Source organism: Vulpes vulpes, chromosome 14, assembly GCF_048418805.1.
Source record: "Vulpes vulpes isolate BD-2025 chromosome 14, VulVul3, whole genome shotgun sequence".
Lineage (NCBI taxonomy): Eukaryota > Metazoa > Chordata > Mammalia > Carnivora > Canidae > Vulpes > Vulpes vulpes.
Window position 1 is genome coordinate 39,121,506 of NC_132793.1, and position 26,448 is coordinate 39,147,953.

General features: G+C 34.6%; 1 protein-coding gene and 1 pseudogene across 8 annotated transcripts in view; both read left to right on the forward strand.

Annotated features, from left to right (window-relative positions):
- The window catches only part of MACROD2 (mono-ADP ribosylhydrolase 2), a 1,918,082-nt gene that overhangs the window by 126,923 nt on the left and 1,764,711 nt on the right, over window positions 1–26,448 (forward strand). The window lies entirely within an intron of this gene.
- LOC112922743 (elongation factor 1-gamma-like) lies at window positions 16,454–24,881 on the forward strand (annotated as a pseudogene).

Consider the following 26,448-nt stretch of genomic DNA (forward strand, 5'->3'; position numbering starts at 1 on the left):
TTGTAAAAATTAGACAATGTATGCAAAGCACTTTTAAGCACAGCACTGGATGCTTCTATAGTAAGCTTTCCATGTTAAGAATCATCATCATCATCATCATCATTACTATAGTTCTTGCTTCGAGACATGCATGATGTTAGAGGCCAGCGATATAAAGATAATAAGACATGACTATCCTTAAACCGTTTAATAATACTGGAAGGACCTCACAATTGAAAGTAGTATTTTATTTCTTCTGGGCATCCATTATAAAATGTGACTCAAGTCAGGTAGAAAAGCAAGATATGCTGAAATAGAGAGATGAAGGCTGTGGTAGGGCTTATGCCCAGGCCAAGGGACAGACTTCCCACATTCAAGCCTCCCACTGAGTGCAAATTCGAACTTGCGCTGCAGAAAAACTCACAGTTGCTACATGTTGTGGATCTTAGGCCATTTAAAGAGTTTTTGAGCACTTAGCGTTTATTTCTATCAAATGTGTTTTTAGAACCCTTACTCTGATTCCTATTTTATTATTTATTTATTTATTTATATTTATTTTTTAAAGATTTTATTTATTTATTCATGAAAGACACAGAGAGAGAGGAAGAGGCAGAGTCACAGGCAGAGCAGGCTCCATGCAGGGAGCCTGATGTGGGACTTGATCCCTGGACTCCAGGACCACGCCCTGGGCCAAAGGCAGGCACCAAACTGCTGAGCCACCCAGGGATCCCCTGATCCCTGTTTTAAATAAAAATATTGTAAGTGAGCACAGTGTTTGGAAAAGTGACTATTATAAGGAAAACCTCTTCCTTTCAAGTTAGTGGAGATTTTTGGTCTTTTGAGCCTCCTCTTGATTTTTTGCCTTTCTTATGTCTCATAAGAAAATTAGCCAGAACGTAAGAAACTTGAATCTGAAACTAGTTGTTTTATTACTCTTAGATATTAGAATTAAGGTAATAGTGGAAGGGATAATTGAATTTTTTGGCTGAATTGAAGTTTTGAAAGTTTCTGAATTTCAGTGCTGCTATGGATTCATGTTTGAGTTATTGTGGTTACTCTACCTTGTGTTTATTTGTAGCTTCTAGTTATCAGCAGTGCCTGGCACAGTGTTTGACCTGAAGTGAATATTCAGGAATTATGTTTGACATGAATGCATGAATGACAGTAAATAATTAGCAAATTACCGGTAAATTAGTAATTGAAGAACATTTTTGTGATAATCATACCATGTTGAATAAATTACTCTGGAAGACATTTGTATACTGAGATTTAAAGAATGTGTCTGTGAAGTCTAATTATTTTGTAAGATTTCATTTCATTAGGTTCTTTTTGGTGTCACTTCCACAGAAAATAATTTTATTATTTTGGTTTTCTTCACCTGTCTAGCTTTCAGATTTACTTTTGTCAGTCATTGATAGTATCTTGTTTAGTTGAGGAGGATACATTGTTACATATTCCTCCAGATTAATACTTAGGAGCCACATTCTTCATACTTTATTTTCTGTCAAACCAGTTATATTTGGTGAGATGAGTTTTCATGTGAGCAGAGAAATTGGTGGTTATATCATGCAGAACCATATTTCCTCTTACTTTAAATGGATTTAAAAGTGTTAAGAAACTATCAAATTCTTTTCCTAAAAACAAAAACTTGTTTCTGATATTTAATATTTGCAATTCATTCTACTGAATATATTTCATTGGCTGTTATTTAATGTAATGAATTATATTCTTCCAGCTGTAAAGCACTCAGAGGGAAGGTTGTAAATAGCTGATTGCTGTTCATGTTGTTTCTTCCCACTAGAGTAATGAATTAAAAAAATACACATCAGTATGAATTTTCAGTATTTCTCCTGGTTCAAAATGTTTTGCTTAGGAGTGTTTATTAATTTTTTAAATTAAGACTTTTTCAAGAGCAATTTTAGATTTACAGCAAAATTGAGGGGAATGTACAAGATTTCCCATACACCCTCTGTTCCCATGTGTACAACCTCTCCAATTATCAACATTCCCTACCATAGTGGTAGACCTGTTAATAGTTGATGAACCTACATTGACATATCATTATGAATCAGAGTCCATAGTTTGTTGATATTACTCTTGGTGTTGTACATTTTATGGGTTTGGATAAATGCATAATGATATGTATCCAAGTGTTGTCTTTTTTATATCTTTTTTTCTTAAAGCTATTAAAATATACTGTGATTTTCTTCTTATATTCTGTTTTTATGCTATGAACATAAATGTATGTTTTTGTGTAAGATGATTTCTTATCAACCAGTAGCTAAGCACTATTTCTCTCCATTTTCACACCTTTCCTCCCCATCTCTTCATCTTCTGTGTCTTCCATTTTATCTTCACTTTCCTTCTCTGTTAGCCTCTTTGCTCTCTTTTACTCTCTCCTTGCTCCTCTGAATTTCCCATCTCCCCCCTCACCAGCTGTACTCAAGTTAGAAATTGAGGCTGGACTTGGTTTTTATAAGGACTAATAATGCTGATGCAGCACAAAGGCTGACATTTAAAAGTTGGGTTCCTGCATAGGGCTTGAATTAGGAAATTTTGTTGCCATGTAACTTACTTTTTTCTGGAAACTTGTTCTATTGCTTACCTTTAATAAGTAAAAGCCTAGCTATGCCTTAAAAATCTTATCTAGCAAACAAAGCTTGTCATAGTGAGTGTTATATGGTAACAACTCATGTTAGTTATTTATTTCTGGAAATATTGTATCTTTCTTCTGAATGTAGGTACTTTTTTTTTTTTTTCCCTCAGCAAAATAACCTTTCAGGCTAAATAACCTAATCATCCGAATAAGCAAGGAGAGCATGAAAATATTAGGAAGAAGAGATTCCCTGCCACATCACTCCCCCTTTCTGATCAGTACAGTCATTTAATTTTATTTTGTTGTTATTCTTCCTGAACTTTCTTCCTCCCTTCTGTTTTTTTTTAATACTTTTTTTCCATATCATATCATATCATTATTTTTAACGTCCAATGTTTATAATATGAGGGCCAGGGCTTTCTCCCCAACTCAAGTATATAAATTTTTGATTGGCTTGTGTGGCCAATAGGGATACTTCTTCTTGTCTAATTTGGTTTCTGGGAAGACTTCATTCAGGTCGTCAGTGGTCATCTGATCAAATGGAATTATGTTCTTCATCTTCTCCAGCTCTTTTTCATATTTTTCAATCCTGGCCTTTGGGAGAGACAAAAACTCAGCATAGCTTTTCACATCTTCTTTTTCCTCAGCATCCACTTGGACAGTGTATTTATCCTCTGGCACAGGAACCTTTAGGGCATTAAACTTCTTCTCAAAGTCATCTACCAAGCCAGCCTTTGCCACATTGGCCTTGTATTAAGCCCAGTTGATAGCAGGTGGTTTCTCAGGAAGAGTAGCCAACCTGGAGGTAAGCATCTCATTCCAGGATTTCAGGGAGTTGGCAATGGCCTTCTGGTTTCAGGGTATGATCTCCCCAGAAGCTACCTAGTCAATGGTTTTTAGAGCAAGTTTTCGCCTAGTCATCTTGAGATCCTTCACCGACCCCGGCGGCCCACAGTCCACAGCCTTTTTTCCATACTTTTAAGGTAAAGATTTCTTAGCTGGAAATCAATTCAGATAATAAGGTATATTTTAAGGTAGTAGTTTTTTTTTTTTATTTATAAGAAGAAAACTTTACTAATAAGAAGGATGGGGAAAGGGAGAGAGAAGAAAAATGATGAGTAAGGCAATTAATTGTGAATTTACTAAGGAGTAGAAGTGAGCATGATCTAAAGGAAAATGTAATAGAGTGACTGCTTCTGTTTTAAAAGAGCAGAGATTGGGAGTTATATGACTTATGTTCTAAGTGTGATTCTGTAATAAATCATGTAACGTTCCTGACAACAGAAATTTTCTGCTTGTTATATGTAGTAGAGGAACAACATCCCAATTTTACTTCTCAAAAAATTATAATTTTTATGGTAATTTTATACACCATGTATGCCACTTTTCCTAAATTTTATAAGTTGGAGAAAAATGGACTTTGCCATTTTTATAGAAATAATACTTGAATACAAGTGAACAGAAAATGTGAAGTGGCAACAAGACTAAAATAAAGAACATTTATAATCCCATCACCCCAGAGATCACCGACAATTACATTTTGATGTATTCTCTCAGGTCTTATTCTACACCTAAATTTATATTTAATTTTTGAAAAATGGGATTATACTCAGTGTTTTATAGCCTCTTTTTTCTTTACAACCTGTAATAATCTTTTTATTTCATAACTGTCTTCTAAAACATAATTTTAAATGACCATATTCTATTGATATGCTCTGTGATAACTGCTTGATCGTTGATTGCTGAGCACTTAAACTTTTTAATAAAGCTTTTTCTTACTATAAATTGTGCTGTTAATGACTTTTTAAAATACATCCCTATATACGTTCACTATCATCTTTGGATGAATTCTTATAAAGGGATGTGAAGAGTCAAAGGGGAGGCATTTTTAAGGTTCTTGATACACAGTGGGAAGTGGTCCTCTAGAGTGGCTATCAGTTGTTCATTATGACTTTGGTTATAAATGGCATGGTCTGAAGCTGTGAGGAAGCCATCTGTGTGTTGTTGTATGTTCTCAGTTCTAAGGACACCTAGAAAAATGGTCATGTGTTGAGCTTATTGCATTGATTTTTATGGATGATTTTTATGGTTGGACAAATAACCATATGCATGGATAAAACAAGATGGATAAAACCGTTAGCTAGTTTTTTGAAGTGTATTTTATGTATACAGTGCTCAAGTCAACTTTAAAAAATAGTAAGTTAATGGAATTCTGCTGAATGATATTTTCTAAAGGAGGTCTATATTTATTACTCAGTGTCAAATAATCATAGGTTTCTTCCCAAAAGAATAAAAAAAAAGTGTATTTGTTATTGAACCTATTATGCCTAGGGTAACACTGAAAGAGAAGATGGATGAACAAAAAGGGGTCAGAAAAGTTGAAAAGCATTGACAAAGTTGATGCTCATGATCCTTCACACTCCAGTTTGAAGTCAATATAAGATAGATTATATTCAGCTAATAATGTATCATGCTGTGATATTCACCCTGGATTTAGGATGATATTCTATCTCTAAAATCAGAAAGTTATTTGGAAAACTGTGGCTATTCTTTAATTTTTAGAAACTTTTTGGGCTTAGAATTTTTTTTGAGTAATCTCTGCATTCAACATAGGACTTGCATTTACAACCCCAAGATAATAGTCACATGCTCTATTGACTGAGCCAACCAGGCACCCTGAATTTTTTAGAGACTTTTAATTAGATTTACAGTGGGTTGCATTTAGTGCTAGTTGGTTGCCTACTCTATTAATTGTAGGTAGTATAATCTGATGAAGTAGAGTTCAGAATTGGGAATTATTTACTTTCAATTGTTTGAAACTAGCCTAGTGTCTGACACTTAATGATATTAGGATAGTTATAGAAAAAAAATTTTAAATCATTTGAGATGTTATTGGTACTATGTTGTACCTGCCAATCAAATTTTGTGTTACTTATGCAACTTAAAGATCATAGTGCAGTTTTTAAGACATTCCAGCAGTGATTTTTGTGTGTGTGTGTCTATTTAACCTCTGAAATCTTAACTTGAAACTCTTAAGAGTGAGAGTGATGTGAAGATGGGATGTTCATGAGTTTAATTTTAATTACATGATATTATGTGCATTCTACTGCAGAGGATGCCTAGATTTTTTTCCCCAAGACCTAGTGAAGGTAAAAAGACCTAGTGCTGTTAGGCTCAGGTAAGAGTTTGGCATTGAAGTACTGGGTAGGAAATAGTGGAAGGGAGTACATTGTTGCCATAGATAGCCATGAAAGTGCGCCTTACACCTCTGATTTTAGCTGCTTCCTAGAAAGAATATTCTCTAAGTATTGTATTTTGATTTGGATTCTCCTGTTTCTTAGCAAAATTTTAACCTGGTCTGTGATGATACTTTTTGAAAGAAAGATTAAAACATGGTCTAGTTACATGGCAATCAAAAGTATCTCTACAGCTGATTCCAGTGTAAAAAATTTAACTATCTTGAATAGTAGTTTTATAATCAATTTAATACTTAAGCTGGTTAATTGGCTTTGTTTTCTTTATCCTAGGCTATGTTTCAGAGATGTTTTGGCTCAATAGAACTGCGTGTGTATGTGTGTGTGTGTGTGTGTGTGTGTGTGTGTGTGTGTGTGTGTAGAGCAGGGGGTTTCCCCTAAGCCCCATGTAGTTTTTTCTTTGAACTAATCAACAAAATATAATATCTAATATGATAGCAGAACTTATCATTCTGTTAGCACAGTTAGTTTTGTTATGTTTGACAGCAAAATATTTGATGTTTTTCTTAATGCTCTGAATAAATTAAGCCAATCAACAACAATCAAATCTTTTGAATCTTTTTCTCATTCTGTTTTTTTTTTTTGTCTTCTCTGTGTTTATTTTATTATCTATTTTCAATTATTCCAGGTACTGATCCTTGTATTATGGCTTCTTGATACATAATTTTGGCAACTCCTGTGTTTCTGTTGGTAAAATGTTTTCATAGACTCTATCAAAATGTCATCTGTTATTGTCTTTGTCAAGACATTTTTAATTTATACCTTTTGGTAAGCAATTTTCCATCATTGTATGCTTATATTAATTTTTCATTCTGCATTGACAACCATTTTATATTAAACAACTTAATTTGCTTTGATCATAAATTAAAATTGGGCTGACTGGATAACCATAAACATAAATATAATTACAGATGTCAGTAATCAGCTCTTCATTCTCTGATCTGATTGAAATAGTGGACTGCTAAGGTTATAATTAGGGAAGAACAGGATATATATATATGTATTATATATAATACAAATATGTATATATAATTTTGAGAAGAAAATTATATAATTTTATATAATATATAAAATTATATAATAATATAATTTTATATATTATATAATTTTGAGAAGAACATTCTAGGAATAGCAAGAAGAGGGAGGGTGAATTCAGTGGACTTTTCACTAGGAGTAAGTTGTAATTGCTAGAAGGAAAAAAGGACTTTTTGGGTGAGAAATGAAAACAATGGTGGAAGTACAGTCTTTGGACAGAAAAAGCCAGTGGAAAATTTTCCTAGTGGGTGGCAGGTAACCCTAGGCTTAGACAAAATAGAGTATTCAAAGTGTAAAGAAAGAGGGAAAGAAAGTCCTTTTGGGAATGTTAAAAGGGAAAGAGGCCCAAAGTTTTGGGTATTTTATGATCATGTATAATCAGTGTGGGAGTAGTGGTTGTCTAGTTCCAAGAACATGTTAAGATTTTTATTATACATAATCTATATGCAGATATTAATAGGAACAGATTATATTAACATTTTTATATTGATCCTCAAAGAATAGAAAATACCTCAGCATGTTGTTTCTAAATGTGTCAAACTGAAAATAGTTTTCTGGCAAATAATCACATTTTTTCAGTTAAAAATTTGGTTTATATATATTCTGTATTTGACAAAGGCTAAAATAAAGGTATTAAAATGAGAGAAAATAGATCCTTCATAAAAAAAGCATTCATTCATTATGCCACTTAAAAATATTCCACAAAATTTTAGTTCTAATGTGTATTAGTTACTTATAAATCTGGTTCATGTAAAGAGAAGCAATATTTTAATAAAGTGTGTATATATATACACATACATACACACACATATATATATAGTATGAAATATATATAGTATGAAATATATATATATATTTCATATATATCAAATATATATAGTATCAAATAGGAAAAGGATGTTTTTCCTTTTTTTTCCCCTGGGTCTTGTTTTATATTTTATTGCAACACTCCTTCCCAGTGTGGAGAAATGATTTGTCCACTGCTCCGTGAAGTACACTAAAATGCAATAGGAGTATTTTAAATCCACAAGTATTAAGAAGAAAGAGCAAGCCTATTTCCCAAGACTTTGAACTAAGGCTACATTATTTCTAAATAGCATTAGATCTACTAAATATTTAAAAAGCTTTTAAAGATAAATAGCTCTTTTTCATTCCCAATGATGTGGATGACTTGGTTGAGTCTGATTTTTGGATTGTTGTCATCATTATTGACTTGAAACATTACGTAGGTGCTGTTCTCATTATGCCTGATGAGTATACTGGCCAGCCTTTGTTCTAGGATGAAAACTTTTTATATGATGATAAGACCAGCAACAAATGGAAATTCCACGGGCACTGAAAATGGAACTTGTTAGGATAAATTTAGTGTGTCATTTAGTTATTACCTTTTAAAATTTTATCAGCAAGATCTACTGAAACTTTCCTTGAGAGTTTGGCCTCACATTCCTCCGTCTGTCTGGAGCTGTTCATTTTCCTCTAGTCCACAAGCCTATAGAATAACTTATTTCAATCTTTGGAGGCACTATGTAACAAATCTCTATTTTAGCATTTATCAAGTGTGTCATAATTCCTTGTTTATAGGTCACTCTTCCTTACAAGAGTGTGAGGTCTTTAAAGATGAAAAATAAGTGCTTTATTCTTTGCACCTCCCCAGGACCTAATCTTGGGTAGATAGCAAAGCTCTGAGAAGGGCTGGAAGGGAGCTTCAGAGAAGCCTCTTGGCTGTGTTTTACAGTTGAAATAATCATTAATTTCAATTAGAATGAGAGGACATTATTTTGACTTGAAAATTCTAGTGAGATTCATTCCTTAATCAGAAAAACTGAAATGTATTTATTATACTTTTTATGTAGGTCTATAATATATATAGCATTTAAAATTAATTATAAACATTTCTTTAATAACATTTGAAATTGAAGACAGATAATTGGCTCAACTGATTCAGATGCCTTTAAAAATTTCTACTGCAGTGTCTACCTTTTATATGTCTTATATTTTACTCCTTCTTTATGATTAAATATTAGGTGCCTTCCCCTCAGTATACTATTTTACATACAAATTGATTACCTATGGTATAAGGAATGTTATACATTTTAGAACTTCACTTTCTTGTCTTTTTGATGTTTTTGACTTAGGGAATCTATAGACATGACTGATGAAAAGAGATTATTTGCTTTCACTTAATTCAATCTTAAGCCTTCAATCTGACTTCATTTAAACAAGTCAAGATAGATGTGTTCCTGACTTTATTAATCTTAAAGGAGGAGATTCCACAGACTCTTTAGTAATTTATTTCACTACATCATATTAATTTTTTTTCTGTTGTAGTTAAGCTCATTTTAGAAAGTGTTTTAAAATCCATGGTACCCTTTTCTCAAAACAAGCAGAATTAATTTCTGTTATTAATATGAAGCCTATAAAAGTTCTCTATCATTTTAGCATTTTAATTATAAATTCAGAATCACTGTGCCTATGTCATAGTTAAATTATCTTTTTGAAAAAATACATGTAAGAGATGGTTATTTTTTTTTCACATATATAACCAGGAATCCTCATCAATTTATTTGAAAAACTGCAGGTGTGGGGCATACCTATGTTACAGCTATTTTTCACTACTTCTTTGGGATCCATTTCTGAAATGAAATAGAAAATATTTTAAGAAATGTATTACCCTTTGGCTTCTTATTTTGCTTTTATCAGATGCTATTTTTATTTGCATATTGCTTAACTGTGGAATGCTGTAATTTCTAACCCATTATCTATATTACCTCCAGGTTATTAGCTTAATAACCTGAATAAGAATTGAATCTTATAGTATTGAAAGTAACATTTCCTGTTTATATAATCTGTTAACCCAGCTTTGAGTTCCCATTAAATTTCCATCATCAATGGCAAGGTAAATTAACTTAGAAGCATAATCACTGAAAATTTACTATGCATATTTTTAAAGGTTGCATTTAATATCCATTTTAGTTTACTCACTATTTATTTTTTATATTTTAGGTTGTTTTCTAAAGTCATCCATGTAGTGAGGTAAAAGTCATCAAGTTGAAGTTAATCTTTGCATAATATTTATGTTCTTGAAACTTTTTCTTTTGAAGATTGGATATTATCTGATTGCTAGAGTTGCTGATTGCCAACTATTGAGAGACAATGTCTGAAACACAATTTTTGATTGGAATAAATGAAACTGCTTTGCAATAGTCCAGGTAATTTCTCTGTAAGGGTCATTGTGGGATTTTAAATCTTCTCATAGTTTGATATTTTGTACATTACTAGGAGTTTATTATCAAAGTTGTTAAGATATTGATTTCAAACAATACCCAATTCTGTTTAACTTTAAGGGAATATTTATACTCCTTTTGGTCAAGTTCTTGAAACAAACTGGTACATAGATGAAATTAGAGTGACTGACTCTCAAACTGGACCAAATTAAACTACCAAAGAAAGATTAGAAGAAATGAGAAAGGAGCAAGTGACGCTTCTTAAGTAACATGCTATAAAAAGTCTTTTTTTGTAGACTATTTAGAATGAGGTGCACGTAAATTGAATTATTTCACAAATGCCATCTATTTTGACTGACTCGCAAATGATATGTCTTTACAGAAATAAAATATTTCCACTTTCTCTTGCCTAATATTCATATGTATTTTGGTTAAGGACAATACTTCCCAGGATAGCAGGGATGTGTCTGACTCATATCTGTATTCTTAATGCCTGATACATAATGGCTACTGAATAATTTAAAAGATAAATGAGTGATTGCATGGATGAATGAATGAAAACCCTCAGTTATCAGGGTGGAAATTCTGAATTATTAGACTATGTTATCTTGCCTGTCTTCCCCTGTATGCAGTCTCTTCCTAGTAGGTAAGTCCTCATTAGGACATTAGACTCTGGACTCTAATCTCCGATGTTCCTATCATCATGATTTTCAGAAAGGAACTGACCTCCTCTTGTTTTTAAGAAATTGTTAAGTGTGTTTGTGTAGACTTTAGTGGAATTAACCCAGTATGATTTTTTGTTCAAATCATACCATTTTCATTTTGTTTTATTACTGAATAATGTATCAATAGTGAATAATTTAGTAATAATGAATGGTAAAATGCAATTGTCATTGGTTGTCTCTTGTGATCTTATATTTTTAGAGAAAGAATTGTTTTAAAAAAATATTTTGTTCTGGCTTGGGGTCCCTGGATGGCTCATTTGGTTAAGTGTACAACTCTTGATATCAGTTCAGGTCTTTTTTTTTTTTTTAATTTTTATTTATTTATTTTATTTATGATAGTCACAGAGAGAGAGAGAGAGAGAGGCAGAGACACAGGCAGAGGGAGAAGCAGGCTCCATGCACCGGGAGCCCGACGTGGGACTCAATCCCGGGTCTCCAGGATCGCGCCCTGGGCCAAAGGCAGGCGCTAAGCCGCTGCGCCACCCAGGGATCCCCTCAGTTCAGGTCTTGATCTCAGGCTTGTGAGTTTGAGCCCATACCCAGTGTGGAGCCTACTGAATTTTTTTTTTTTTAGAGAGGAATATGGATTATAGGAAAGATTTTAGTGATTATATGGGAGAGGCAAAAAAAGAAAAACTCCTTTAGTCCCATGATGGGTTTTTAATTTTCTCTGTGTTTGGTGTGTATGTGTTTTTTGTTTGTTTGTTTGTTTGTTTTAAATATTTTATTTATTCATGAGAGATACAGAGAAAGAGAGGCAGGGACTCAGGCAGAGGGAGAAGCAGGCTCCATGCAAGGGGAGCTCGATCCCTCGACCCCGGGATCACGCCCTGAACCAAAGTTAGACGCTCAACTACTGAGCCACCCAGGCGTCCCTGTGTATGTGTTTTATACTGGTGTCTGTTTCTTTATGCCCTAAAAATTGGTTCTCCAAATTTCAGTTGGTTTTCTATTTCTATCTCACTAATGACAGTTTATCCTTTAGAGAATAGCATCTATATTCAAGGCTTCAAATATCACTTCTATAAAGCTAATTATAGAATATTTTACTTTAGTTTTAATCTTACAATTGAGTCCTAATTCCAGTACTCTCAAGTTATCTAATGTATATTTCTACCTAAGGTCTCTAGCCAGTCCAAGCTTAACATTTTTAGAAACAGTTTTTTCATCTTACCCTTCTTCAGTAGTTCAGACACTTGGATTCACCTTTGACTCCACCTAATTTTATCTCTTTCCAATTGTTTTTCGTTTTGGGGATATGTGGTGGCTTTTTGCATGCCTTCCATTTTCACCGTCCTCCTTCCAGTTCAGTCAGTTATCATCCTCATAATCCTTTTTCTTATAGCTACTTAACTGTTTTTCTGGTCTATGAACTGTATGCAATGGTTTGCTTCAACATACTGCTTTTCCCTTAAAAAGTGTCAGTGCCTTACATTGCTTATAGTTAATATAGAAACTCATTAGCTTAAAGTTCTTTTTTAATTTTACCCTGCCCTGGTTTTGATTCCAGTCCTTCAGCTTCTGATATCAGCTACTCTAATTAAACAAGTTGGCACAAGCACTGTTCAACATGGCTTTATTTTTCAATTTTTGCTTATGCCTCTTCAAGATCTAACTCTTATAATTTCTTTTTCATGAAGGTGGCCCATTCCAGCTCACAAGGTGGTGGTGGTTTTTGTCCTCAGTGTTCCTATAGTAAGTCTAAGCCATTTATTTAGCAATGGATCATATATAATGTTTTTACGTTTTAAAAATATTTATGTACTGAATCATTTGTTTCCAGTTTTCCTTTTTTCCCCAAATGATTATGTTTCCTTATAAACTAATGGTAAAGTCCTTAACAGAAAATATATATCTTTAAATATTACTACAAAATATTTTTCACCACAAAGGTAAAACCTCAAAAGTTTCATAATCCCATAATTCATTCAAGTTTTCAGTGATTTGTACCTTTTGTAATATTTTCCAGATACAATTTTCCGTGTATCTGGAAAATATTAATTCAAGAAATACTGAAAACTTTAATAAGATTATCCTATACGCCAAGAACAGGTCTTAGATGCTGCTCACTCTAGTATAGTATAATAACCAGTCATACCAGTTGATAAAGCAAGTCAATTTAATAATTTCTCAGTGAAAAGGAGTAATGAATTAAATTTGGGTGTATCCTATTTGAGCATAGTCTGAAGACTGACATCCTTATAGTAACTTATAAAAATAATTCTAGGAACTTCCATTAGAGAGGCCCCTATAATTAATTTAAGATACTAAGCTTGTACAACAGATGATTCATAGTCTCTACATATGAAAATGATATAATAAAGCATTTCAAAAGAAAATAAAATGACAGAGGTTATATATATTTTTTACATGAAATATAATTTATTATACTTTTTATTTTAGAATAGTTTAAGATTTATAGAAAAGTTGCAAAGATGGTACAGAGAACTCCCATATACCTCACACTCAATTTCCTGTATTATTAACGTCTTGCATTACTTTGGTACATTTGTCACAATTAAAAAACTAGTATTTATACCTTATTATTTAATAATATTTATTAAATGGACCAAAGTTCATCCTTTTTTAAGATTTCCTTAGGTTAGGGTTTTTTTTTGTATATTTTTTACTGGAGTTCGATTTGCCAATGTATAGCATAACACCCCGTGCTCATCCCATCAAGTGCCCTCCTCAATGCCTGTCACCTAGTCACCGCATTCCCCCGCCCACATCCCCTTTCACTACACCTGTTTGTTTCCCAGAGTTAGGAGTCTCTCATGTTCTGTCACCATCACTGATATTTCCCACTCATTTTCTCTCCTTTCCCCTGTAATCCCTTTCACTATTTTTTATATTCCCCAAATGAATGAGACCATATAATGTTTGTCTTTCTCCGATTGACTTATTTCACTCAGCATAATACCCTCCAGTTCCATCCACGTTGAAGCAAATGGGTATTTGTCGTTTCTAATGGCTGAGTAATATTCCATTGTATATATAGACCACATCTTTATCCATTCATCTTTCGATGGACACTGAGGCTCCTTCCACAGTTTGGCTATTGTGGACGTTGCTGCTATAAAAATTGGGGTGCATGTGTCCTGCCGTTTCACTGCATCTGTATCTTTGGGGTAAATCCCCAGCAGTACAATTGCTGGGTTGTAGGGTAGTTCTATTTTTAACTCTTTGAGGAACGTCCACACAAGATTTCCTTAGTTTTACCTAATGTTTTTTTTGGTGTTGTTCTAGGATCCCAGACAGGATTCTACATTACTTCTTGTCCTGATGTATCCTTAGATTCTTCCTGACTGTAACTGTTAAATTTCCTGTTTTTTGATGACCTGACAATTTTGAGGTGTTACTGGTCAGGTATTTTGTAGACTAGCATTTACCTGATGTTTTTCTCATGATAAGATTAGAACTACTGGTTTTTCAAAGGAAAACCACAGTCATAAAACGCTATTTTCATCATGTCATATTAAGAGTATATTCTATTAAATTGTCTAATACTGCTGATGTCAGTCTTGATCACCTGGCTGAGGTGGTGTGTGTCAAGGTTCTCTGCTATAAAATTATGCTTTTTCCCCATTCCTATACTGTAATCTTTGGAAGGAAGTTACTAGACACAGTTCACATAAGAAGTGGGGAGTTATGTTCTATCTCCTTGAGAACAGAGTATTTACATAAATACTTTGTAATCCTTTTGGAAAAAGATTTGTCTAGACTATCAAAATGAGTTAACCTTTTCATAATGAAAGCAGAAACATCAACTTTGATTTTTACTGGCTATGTGCTTCTTGAGAAGAATTTAGGTACAAGGCCATGGGCATTTATAAGGTGTACGTCTGACCTAATGTATATCAAACACATTGAATATGGAAATATTAGGACACCTGAGTGGATCAGCGGTTAAGCATTTGCCTTCAGCTCCGGGTGTCCCAGGATCTGTCCCTCTGGAGGGACAGGATCAAGTCCCTCATCGGGCTCCCTGCATGGAGCTTGCTTCTCCCTCTGCCTATGTCTCTGCCTCTCTCTCTGTCTCTCATAAATAAATAAAATATTTTTTAAAAAAGAATATGGAAATATTTGCAGATTTTTTTTTTCATTTTTCTTGGATCAAATTTCTACTGAGACTCATTTATTTATTAAGTTGTTTAACAAATACTTATCAAATCCCTAATATACAGTAGAATCAGCTGGGTTTTGGAAATATATTGTTTTTAAAAAGATAGTAATAACCACTCTCATAGAGCTTGCATAATGGTGGGAGGGAAGGGTATTGACAAAAAATAAAGTATAATATAAATACCTCAGATATTGTTTAAGTGTTATGGAAACATAAATCAGAAACAGAGCTTTTAAGGTTACTATTTTAAACAGATTGTATTAAAGTAACATTTGTGCAAAGAATGTATGAAAGTGAAGTAGGAAGCCAGAGAATATCTGCAGAAAGCATTTCAAGCAGAGAGATAGGCAAGTACAATGACCCGGCATGTTCTATCATTAGTTAGGTGGAAGTATGGCTACAGCAGGATAAAACAAGCAAAGAAAATGAGGTTAAAGAGTTAATGGGAAAGTGGTGGTGGCTAGATTATCTGATCCTTTAGGCATTTGTTGAATTCTGGATTTAAGTCTGACAGAGATGGGAAACTATTGGGTATTGACCAGAGAAAAGATGTGATTGGCTTACATTTTAAGTGCTAGGTGCTAATTAACTGTAGAGGTGACAGAGGTATCAGGAGGCTGTTACAACTACATAGGCTAAAATTTGATGGTGGCTTTAATCTAGGGTGACAAAGTGACTTTCTTTGATAGAAAAATTCCAGTTTATTCCTGTTTTTCTGGTGTATTATTCCTCGTTTCTTATTCCTGAAAGTGTATCATTTGAGATAGTAATTTTATGGTGATTTTATATAGACTAGTGTGATAGTGTTGGAGGTGTTAGAACTGGTCATGATCTGTATATTTGGAAAATGATACTAAAAGAGTAGGGTAAAATGACTTAGGCAAAAGCTGTGAGAGACGAAAAGGATCAAAAATTACTTTTCAGTTTTTGCCCTGAGCAACTGCAAGTATAAACTTGCCATTTATTAAGATGTGACAGTCATGTGAAGAGCAGGATGGGGTAAGAATTTTAGCCCAGATGAATTTGAGATGTCCATAATGGTACTAGAGGATAAGTTGTACATATTGATTAAATTCAAGAGTGAAGGGTCTAGTTGGAGATGAACGTTTGTCAACATTGTGTTGTGGAGAAGAAGAAAAACAATCCTGGAACTGATTTAATAGAGAAGTGATTGGAAGCTCAAAATAAATAGTGCTTTCAGGGAATTTTACTTTCAGGGATTTACCTCACAGGGGTTTTATGAGTATTCTCTGAAATGTTCTCTGAAGACTGCCAGAGTATTAGAAGGCCATCTATGTAGATATGTGATATCACTAAATACTATGACTGAGGTAAGCAATGTGACATGTAATTTGAAACAGGAATTCGGAGTAACAGGGAAGAAGAATAATTTGGACACAGTAATGATATACAAAAATGACCATTCTTTAAAGATAACTTGAGAGGGTCCCTGTGGTTCATAAGATAGAGCCAGTTCTTGGTTAAAAACAAGAGAGAGAGTGAAGATAGTATCAGATAAGTTGAGAATGGAAGTGATTCCGGTTATGAAGGACTGTTGAGTTACAGAACATAGGGTGACAAGGGTAAGGAATTTGGGAGAGGTGATTTTGGGAGTCAGTGCTGTATGGACCAGGTCCCTTTGGGGCCAATGATTAGACTAATGAACATAAAGAGAAGAGGTTCAATGAGCCCAAAATGAGAGGTGGACATGAGGCTGTAATAATGGTTGTTGGTTGGGGCAGGAAAGAGGAGAAGCTTATCTTCCTCTCTGATTTCATTTTATTTTATTTTCTCCTTTCTTCCCTATGTTTCCCTGTTTTGTTTCTTAAATTCCACAGATGAGTGAGATCATATGATCATTATCTTTCTCTGACTTATTTCACTTAGCATGATACCCTCTAGTTCCATCCATATCATTGCAAATGGCAAGGTTTCATTTTTTGATGGCTGAGTAGTATTCCATTGTATATATATATACCACATCTTTTTTATCCATTCATTTGTCAATGGGCATCTGGGCTCTTTCCATTGTTTGCCTATTGTGGATGTTGCTACTATAAACATTGGGTACAGGTGCCCCTTGGATCACTACATTTGTATTTCTGGGGTAAATCCATAGTAGTACAATTGCTGGGTTTTAGGGTAGGTATATTTTCAGCTTTTGGAGGAACCTCCATACTGTTTTCCAGAGTACCCAAGTACCAGCTTGCATTCCCACCAACAGTGTTCAAGGGTTCTTCTTTTTCTGCATCCTCGCCAACATCTGTCATTTCCTGAGTTGTTAATTTTAACTATTCTGACTGGTGTGAGGTGGCATCTCATTGTGGTTTTGATTTGTATTTCACTGATGTCGAGTGATGTTGAGCATTTTTCCATGTGTCTGTTGGCCATTTGTATGTCTTCTTTGGAGAAATGTCTGTTCATGTCTTCTGCCCATTCCTTGATTGGATTATTTGTTCTTTGGGTGGTGAGTTTGAGAAGTGTTTTATAGATTTTGGATACTAGCCCTTTATCTGGTAAGACATTTGCAAATATATTCTCCCATTCTGTCAGTTGCTTTGTGGTTTTGTTGACTGTTTCCTTTGCTGCGCAAAAGGTTTTTTACCTTGATGAAATCTCAGTAGGTCATTTTTGCCTTTGTTTCCCTTGCATCTGGAGACATGTCTAGCAAGAATTTGCTGTGGCTGTCATAGAGGTTGCTGCTTGTGTTCTCCTCTAGGAATTTGATGGATTCATGTCTCACATTTAGGTCTGTGATCCACTTTGAGTCTATTTTTGTGAATGGTAGAAGGAAATGGTCCAGTTTCATTCTTCCTCATCTGGTTGTCCAATTTTCCCAAGACTGTTTGTTGAAGAGTCTTTTTTTTTTTCCATTGGATAACCTTTACTGCTTTGTCAAAGCTTAGTGGACCACAGAGTTGAGGGTCCATTCCTGGGTTCCTTATTCTGTTCCATTGATCTATATGTCTGTTTTTGTGCCAATATCATACTGTCTTGATGATTACAGTTTTGTAATAGGACTTAATAGAAGTTATATTTTTAAAACTATGAGTGGATAGTCATTAGTCTACAAACACTATAAATATTCAAACACTGAATGAATGAATGGGTGAATTAGTGAATGAATGAAATGCCAGGTAAAGAGATGCTATGAAAAATTCAAAGGTAGCTTTTAAGTTGTTACAGCATTTGTAGTAGAAAGCAATCTAATAAGAGATGAAAGAACAGATATCATTTTAAAAATTAATAGATTTTACCTTTTAGAGCAGTTTTGGTTTAAAGGAAACTTGAACAGAAAGTACATTTCCAGTAGCCCCTTGCACATACCCCACTGCACACATTTTCCCGTATTATTTACATCTTACATTACTGTGAGATTATTAACACACCTACATTTCACTGCACTAAAAATCCTTTGGGTTTCACCTACTTATGTTGCCTCTGTGCTCCTTCCCCAATGACTGGCACTCATTGATATCTTTACTGTTTCTATTGTTTTGCCTATTCCAGAATATTATATACTTGGAATGAGACAGTAAATTGCCTTTGAAAACTGGCTTCTTTCACTTAGTAGTATGTATTTAAGGTTCCTCCATATTGTTTCATTACTTGATAACTTATTCCTTTTTTTTTGTTTAGCTGTAATTGACGTGCTAATTTTAAATGTACAACAGAATTATTTGATACTTGTGTATATTGTGAAATGATTACCACAATAAGTCTACTTAACATCCATTCATTACGTATTTACAAAATGTTTTCTTGTGATGAGAACTTTTAAGATCTACTCTTTCAGCAACTTTCAGATATGGTATACAATATTACTAACTGTAGTCACCATGCTGTACATGACATCCCCCTGTGACTTAATTATAACTGGGAGTTTGTGCTTTTTCTCTTCACCCATTGTGGCTGCCCCTTACCACCAGTTTGTTCTCTGTATCTGAGCTTGTTTTTCTCTTTAAGATTACATGTAAGTAAGATAATACAGTATTTGCCTTTCTCTGACTTATTTCACTTAGCATAATGCTGCTGAGGTCCATTCATATTTTCACAGATGGCAAGATTTCATTGTTCTTTAATGGATGAATATAATTTCTGGGGTAGGGGGAAAGGGTTAAGGGACAGGAGGGAAAGGGAAGGAGGAAGGGGGAAAAGGTAGGAGGAAAGGGAGAGGGGACGATGAAGGGGAGAGAGAGATCTGTTTCAAATCTTTATATAGTCATCCATTGATGGATATTTAGGTTGTTTGCATATCTTGGCTATTGTCAGTAATGCTGCAATGAACCGGGAGACACATAGATCTTTTAGAATTAGTGTTTTAATTTTCTTCCATTCATAGTGGAATTGCTAGATCATATGTTGTTTCTATTTCTAATTTTTTGAAGACCCCCATACTGTTTTCCGTAGTGGTTGCACCAATTTACATTCTCACCAACAGTGCATGAGGGTTCCCTTTTCTCTATATCCTCACCACCACTTATTTCTTTTCTTTTTGATAATAGCTATTTTAAGAAGTATGAGGTGATATTGTACTGTAGTTTTGATTTGCATTTCCCTGATTAATGATGTTGAGCATCTTTTCATGTGTCTGTTGACCATCTGTTCATGTGTCTGTATGTTGTTTGGAAAAATGTCTAGTCAGGTCCTTTGCCCATTTTTAAATCAGATTGTTAGTTTCTTGGTTATTGAGTTGTGTCAGTTCTTTATGTATCATAGACCCTTTATCAGGTATGAGTTGCAAATACTTTCTCTCATTTGGTAGCTTGCCTTCATTTCATTGATGATTTCCTTTAGTTTGATGTAGTCCACTCATTTATTTTAGCTTTTGTTACTGTTGCTTTTGGAGTTAGATTAAAAAAAAAAAATCATTGCCAAGACGGATATCAAGAAGCTTACTGCTTGTTTTCTCCTGTGAGTTTTGTGATTTTGGATCTTGTGTTCAAATCTTTAACTCATTTTGAGTTAATTTTTTTTGTGCATCATATAAAATCATAGTCCAGTTTCATTCTTTTGCATATGCTGCACAGATAGCTCATTTCTTTTTATTGCTGAATAGTATTCCATTGCATGGACTACCACAGTTTATCTGTTTACTTAAGGATGGGCATCTTGGTTGCTTCCACTTGTTAGCATTTGTGAATAAATCTGCTATTAACGTTTGTATACAGGTTTGACATTTTTTTTATGTGTAACATAAAACTTAGCATCCTAATCATTTCTAAGTGTGCAGTTCAGTAGTGTTCATTATCTTCAGACTGTTAAGCAATCATCTCCAAAAATTTTTCATCTTGAAAAACTGAAACTATACTCAATAAACATCAATTTCCCATTCCCCCTTATCCCTGGCAATTACCATTCTAATTTCTGTTGTATGAATTGGCCACTCAAGATATTTCATGTAAGTGGAATCATACGGTATTTTCTTTGGAGTGACTTGCTTATTTCATTTAATATATGTTTTCCATAGTAGCTACACCATTTTACATTCCTATCAACATGTATGAGGATTCTGATCTCTCCACATCATATAACCAACATTGATTATTTTGTGTTTGATAGTAGACATCCTAATGAGAATGAGGTGGATATTTCCTGTGGTTTTGCTTTACCCTAATGATTAGTGATATTGAACATCCTATTACATACTTATTGACCATTCATATGTCATCTTTGGAAAAGTGTCTATTTAAGTCCTTTGCCCATTCATTTGTATTTTTAAATATAATCATGAAAAGAAATTAATTTTAGAATTTTCTGTATATAAGATCATATCGTCTGCAAAAAGAGACATTTTTACTTCTTTGTTTCTGATTTTGAAGCTGTGTTTATTTTTTGCCTAATTGCTTTGGCTACGACTTCGAGCACCATATTTAATGGGAGTAGTGACAGTGCCTACATTTATCTTGTTCCTGATCTTAGAAGAAAAATTTTCAACCTTTAACCATTGAGTATGATACCAGCTTTGGGTTTTATATATATGGCCTTTATAATATTGAGGTAGTTTCTCAATTTGTTGAGAGTTTCTTTTTTCATCATAACAAAATATTGAATTATATTAAACGCTCTTTCTGCATCTAGTGAGATGATCATGATTTTTAAATTTTGTTCTGTGAATATGGTATACCACATTTATTAATTTGCATATGTTGAACCCTCCTTGTATCCCAGGGATAAATGCCACCTGATAATGTTTGATCCATTTAGTGTGCTGTTGAATTCAGTTTACTAATACTTTGTTGGGAATTTTTTTCTGTTTCTACTCATCAGTGAGATTGGCCTTCATTTTCTTTTCCTATAATGTCCATATCTGACTTTGATATCAGAGTAATGCTGGGCATGTAAAGTGATTTGGGGAATGTTCTCTTTTTCAGTTTTTTGGGAGAGATTAGCAGGAGTGGTATTATTCTTTAAATGTCTGGTAGTATTCATCTGTGAAGCCATCTGGTTCTGGGCTTTTCTTTGTTAGAAGGTTTTGATTACGGATTCAATGTCCTTACTTATTACTGTTCTTTTCAGATTTTCTGTTTCTTCATGATTCAGTATTGGTAGGTTGGATGTTTCCAGAAATTTATTAATTTTTTTACAATATCTAAATTGTTGTAGCTAGTTGTTCATGATAGTCTCTTATGATCCTTTATATTCATCAGTTATAATATCTTTTCTTTCATTCCTGATTTTATTAAGCATTTTCTCTCTTTCTCTTTTAGCCTTTATGAAGGTTTGCCAATTTTATCTTTAAAAAAAAAAACAACAAAACCCAGCTCTTCAATTCATTGATCTTTTCCACCTATTTCTACTCTGATCTTTGTTATTTCCTTTAATCTTCTTATTTTGTTCTTAGTGTATTCTATTTCTAGTCATTTGAAATATCAAGGTAGATTGTTTATGTGAGATTTCTCTTTTACCTAATGTAGGCATTTATTACTCCAAAGTTCCCTCTTTGAACTACTTTTGCTGCTCCCATAAATTTTGGTATGCTGTGTGTCCATTTTCATTTGTTTAAAGATACATTTTGATTTCTCTTTTGATTTTTCTTCTTTGACCCATTTCTTCTCTTCCATTTAATTTTTTCTTCAAAGTGTATTTAATTTCCACATATCTGTGATTTTTCCAGTTTTCCTTGTTACTGATTTCTAGTTTTATACCAGTATGGTTGGAAAAGATACTTGATATAATTTCAGTCTTCTTAAATTTATTAAGATTGTTTTGTTTCCTAACTTATGATATGTTCTGGCGAATGTTCCATGTGAAGTTGAGAAGAATGGGTATTCTCCTCTTGGGTGGAGTGTTTTGTATGTGTCTGTTAGGTCCATTTGGTCTAAGGTATAGTTCTGATCCAATTTTTCTATATGGTTTTTGGTCTGGATGATATATCCAGTATTGAAAATGAGTTATTCATATTTCCTACTATTGTGTTATCTATTTTCCCCTTCAGATGTGTTAGTATTTGCTTAAATGTATTTAGCTGCTCCAGTGTTGGTTGCATATTTATTTTTGTTTTAAAAGTCTATTTTGTCTGAAAAAAGTATAGCTCCTCCACTTCTCTTTCGTTTTCCATTTGAATGGAAGATCTTTTCTCATTCCTTTACTTTCATCCTGTGTGTGTCTTCTAAAGCTAAAGTGAGTCACTTGTAGGCAGCATATAGTTCAGTTTTGTGTTTCTGGTGGTTATTTGGTTTTTGTTTTTTTTCCATTCAACCACTTTATGTCTTTTCATTGGAGAATTCAATCAATTTACATATGAAACAGTTACTGATGGATAAGCGCTCACTAGTGCCATTTTATTAGTTGTGTTCTTGCTGTTTTGTAAATCTTTGTTCTTTTCTTTATCTCTTACTGTATTCCTTTGTGAATTGATGATTTCCCATGGTCACATGGTTTGATTTCTTTATCTTTTGAGTATCTAAGTGAGTTTTTGCTTTGTGGTCATCATAAGGCTTACATAAAACATCTTATAGATTAACAGCCTATTTTAGCTGATAGCTGATTAACCTTTCATTGTAACCTGTCCTCAAATTTAATGTGGATGTCACAATTTACATCTTTTTAAAATGTGTATCCATTAAAAATTTATTGTTTATAGTTATTTTTATGTACTTTTTTCTTTTAACCTTAAAATAGAGTTAAGTAATTAATCTACTACCCTATTCTAGTATTAGAATTTTCTGAATTTGACTTTATAGTTACATTTGCCATTGTGTTTAGTAATATGAAAACATGTGAAAATATTAATCAGTTTCCTTAAATTTCAGCCTGATGAACTCCTTTTGGCATTTCTTGTAAGACAAGTCTAGTGGTGATGAATTCCCTCAGTTCCTATTTGTCAGATAAAGTGTTTATTTCTCCTTCATTTCTGAAGGGCAACTTTTCCATGTGAAGTATTCTTGTTTGCCAGTTTTTTCTTTCAGCATTTTGGATATATCATCCCATTCTTTTCCTGACTTGCCTGGTTTCTTCTGATAATCCTCTGACAGATGAAGTTTTCTTTGTATGTGAGCAGTTTTTTTTTTTTCTCTTCCTGTCTTTAAAATTCTTTCTCTGCGGAATCACCATGGCGGCCGGGACCCTGTACACATATCCTGAAAACTGGAGGGCCTTCAAGGCTCTCATTGCTGCTCAGTACAGCGGGGCTCAGGTCCGCGTGCTCTCCGCACCACCCCACTTCCACTTTGGCCAAACCAACCGCACCCCTGAATTTCTCCATAAATTTCCTGCCGGCAAGGTTCCAGCATTTGAGGGTGACGATGGATTCTGTGTGTTTGAGAGCAATGCCATTGCCTACTATGTGAGCAATGAGGAGCTGCGGGGAAATACTCCAGAGGCAGCAGCCCAGGTGGTGCAGTGGGTGAGCTTTGCTGATAGCGACATAGTGCCCCCAGCCAGTACCTGGGTGTTTCCTACCTTGGGCATCATGCACCACAACAAGCAGGCCACAGAGAATGCAAAGGAGGAAGTGAGGCGAATTCTGGGGCTCCTGGATACTCATTTGAAGACGAGGACTTTTCTGGTGGGCGAACGTGTGACACTGGCTGACACCACAGTTGTCTGCACCCTGTTGTGGCTCTATAAACAGGTCCTGGAGCCTTCTTTCCGCCAGGCCTTCCCCAATACCAACCGCTGGTTCCTTACCTGCATTAACCAGCCCCAGTTCGGGCTGTCTTGGGGGAGGTGAAACTCTGTGAGAAGATGGCCCAGTTTGATGCTAAAAAGTTTGCAGAGAGCCAACCTAAAAAAGACACCCCACGGAAAGAGAAGGGTTCTCGGGAAGAGAAGCAGAAGCCCCAGGCTGAGCGGAAAGAGGAGAAGAAGGCTGCTGCCCCTGCTCCTGAGGAGGAAATGGATGAATGTGAGCAGGCACTGGCTGCTGAGCCAAAGGCCAAAGACCCCTTTGCTCACCTGCCCAAGAATACCTTTGTGTTGGACGAATTTAAGCGCAAGTACTCCAATGAGGACACTCTCACTGTGGCACTGCCGTATTTCTGGGAGCGGTCCCTGTGGTACGCTGAGTACCGCTTCCCTGAGGAGCTCACTCAGACCTTTATGAGTTGTAACCTCATCACTGGAATGTTCCAACGGTTGGACAAGCTGAGGAAGAATGCCTTTGCCAGTGTCATCCTCTTTGGAACCAACAACAGCAGCTCCATTTCTGGAGTCTGGGTCTTCCGAGGCCAGGAGCTTGCCTTTCCGCTGTGTCCAGATTGGCAGGTGGACTACGAGTCCTATACGTGGCGGAAACTGGATCCTGGCAGCGAGGAGACCCAGATGCTGGTTCGAGAGTACTTTTCCTGGGAGGGGGCCTTCCAGCATGTGGGCAAAACCTTCAGTCAGGGCAAGATCTTCAAGTAAACATCTCTGTCATCATCGCCTAGCTGGCTGTACCTGCCCTTCAGGGAGATGGGGGTCATTAAAGGAAACTGAACATTGAACCCTTAAAAAAAATTCTTTCTCTGATTTATACAGTTTCATTATAACGTGTTTTGCAGATCTTTTTGAGTTGAAATTTTTAGAGTCCCTAAGGACTTCATGAACTTGGAAGTCCAAATCGATTTGGAAGTTCTCAGCCATTATTTCTTAAAATAAGTTTTTTCCCTCCTTTCCACCTTCCTTCTCCCTTTGGAATCTAATAGTGCATAATTTTTTTCCCTTAGTGGTATCTTAAAGCTCATAAAGGTTTTCTCCACTATTTTCATTCTTTTTTCTTTATTCTTTTCTGACTAGGTAACTTCAAATAATCAGTTTACTTACTTTGCAGATTGTTGCTTCTTGATCAGGTCTGCAGTTGTGACTTTCTATTGCATTTTAATTTTATTTATTGTATTCATCAGCTCTAGCATTTCTAGGTTGTATATGTGTGTAGGAGTTCTTTATATAGTCTCAATATTAATTCCTTATCAGATATAATTTGCAAATATTTCATAGATTATCTTTTTACTGTGTTGTTTCCTTTGATGCAGAGTTGTAAATTTTGATGTCATCTGCTTTGTCTTTTTTTTTTCTTGTGTTCCCTGTGTTTTGGGGTTATGTCTAGGAAATCCTTGCCAAATCCAATATTATGAAGTTTTCCTTCTCTATTTTCTTCTAAGAGTTTTGTAGTTATATAGTTGTCATGCCACTCTTTGTTTGGACATAATTTTTCAACTTATTTGGGTAAATACCAAGTAGTGTGATTGCTGGATCATATGGCAACACTACTCGGTTTAGTTTTTTAAGAAACTGCCAGTGAGTCTTAGAAAGTGGCTCTACCGTTTTGCATTTCTACCAGCAGTGAATGAGAGCTCCTATTATTCCACAATTTGGTGATGTCAGTGTTTTGGTTTTTTTTTTTTAAGATTTTATTTATTTATTCATGAGAGACACAGAGAGAGAGGGGCACAGACACAGGCATAGGGAGAAGCAGGCTCCATGCAGGAAGCCCGACTTGGGAATTGATCCTCGGTCTTCAGGATCACGCTGTGGGCTGAAGGTGACCCCAAACCACTGAGCCACTAAGGCTGCCTGAACATGGAATATTTATTTACTTACTTTTTTATTTCTTTCATCTGAAATTTGTAATTTTACTCACATACGTCTTGTACCTGTTTTGTTAGATTTACACCTAAGTTTTCAATTTTTTTGTACCAATGTGCTAATGTAAATGGTGTTATATTTTAGTTGCAAATTCCACTTGTTCATTGCTCGTATATCAGAAAGTAATTTTTATATATTAATCTTGTCTCTTATAACCTTAATACAACTGATTATTAGTTCTAGCAATTTTTTTTGTTATTGATTCTTTGGGATTTTCTACATAGACAATTAGGTCATCTATGAAAAAAAAATATTTTTTTTGTTCCTAATTGTATACTACTTATTTTAATGTTCTTACTATATTAGTCGGGACTTCCAGTTTGATGTTGATAGGAATAGTGAGATGTGACACCATTTTCATGTTCCTCATCTTAAGAAAGCATCTAGTGGGGTGCTTTGGTGGCTCAGTTGGTTAAGCAGCCAACCCCTGGTTTTGGCT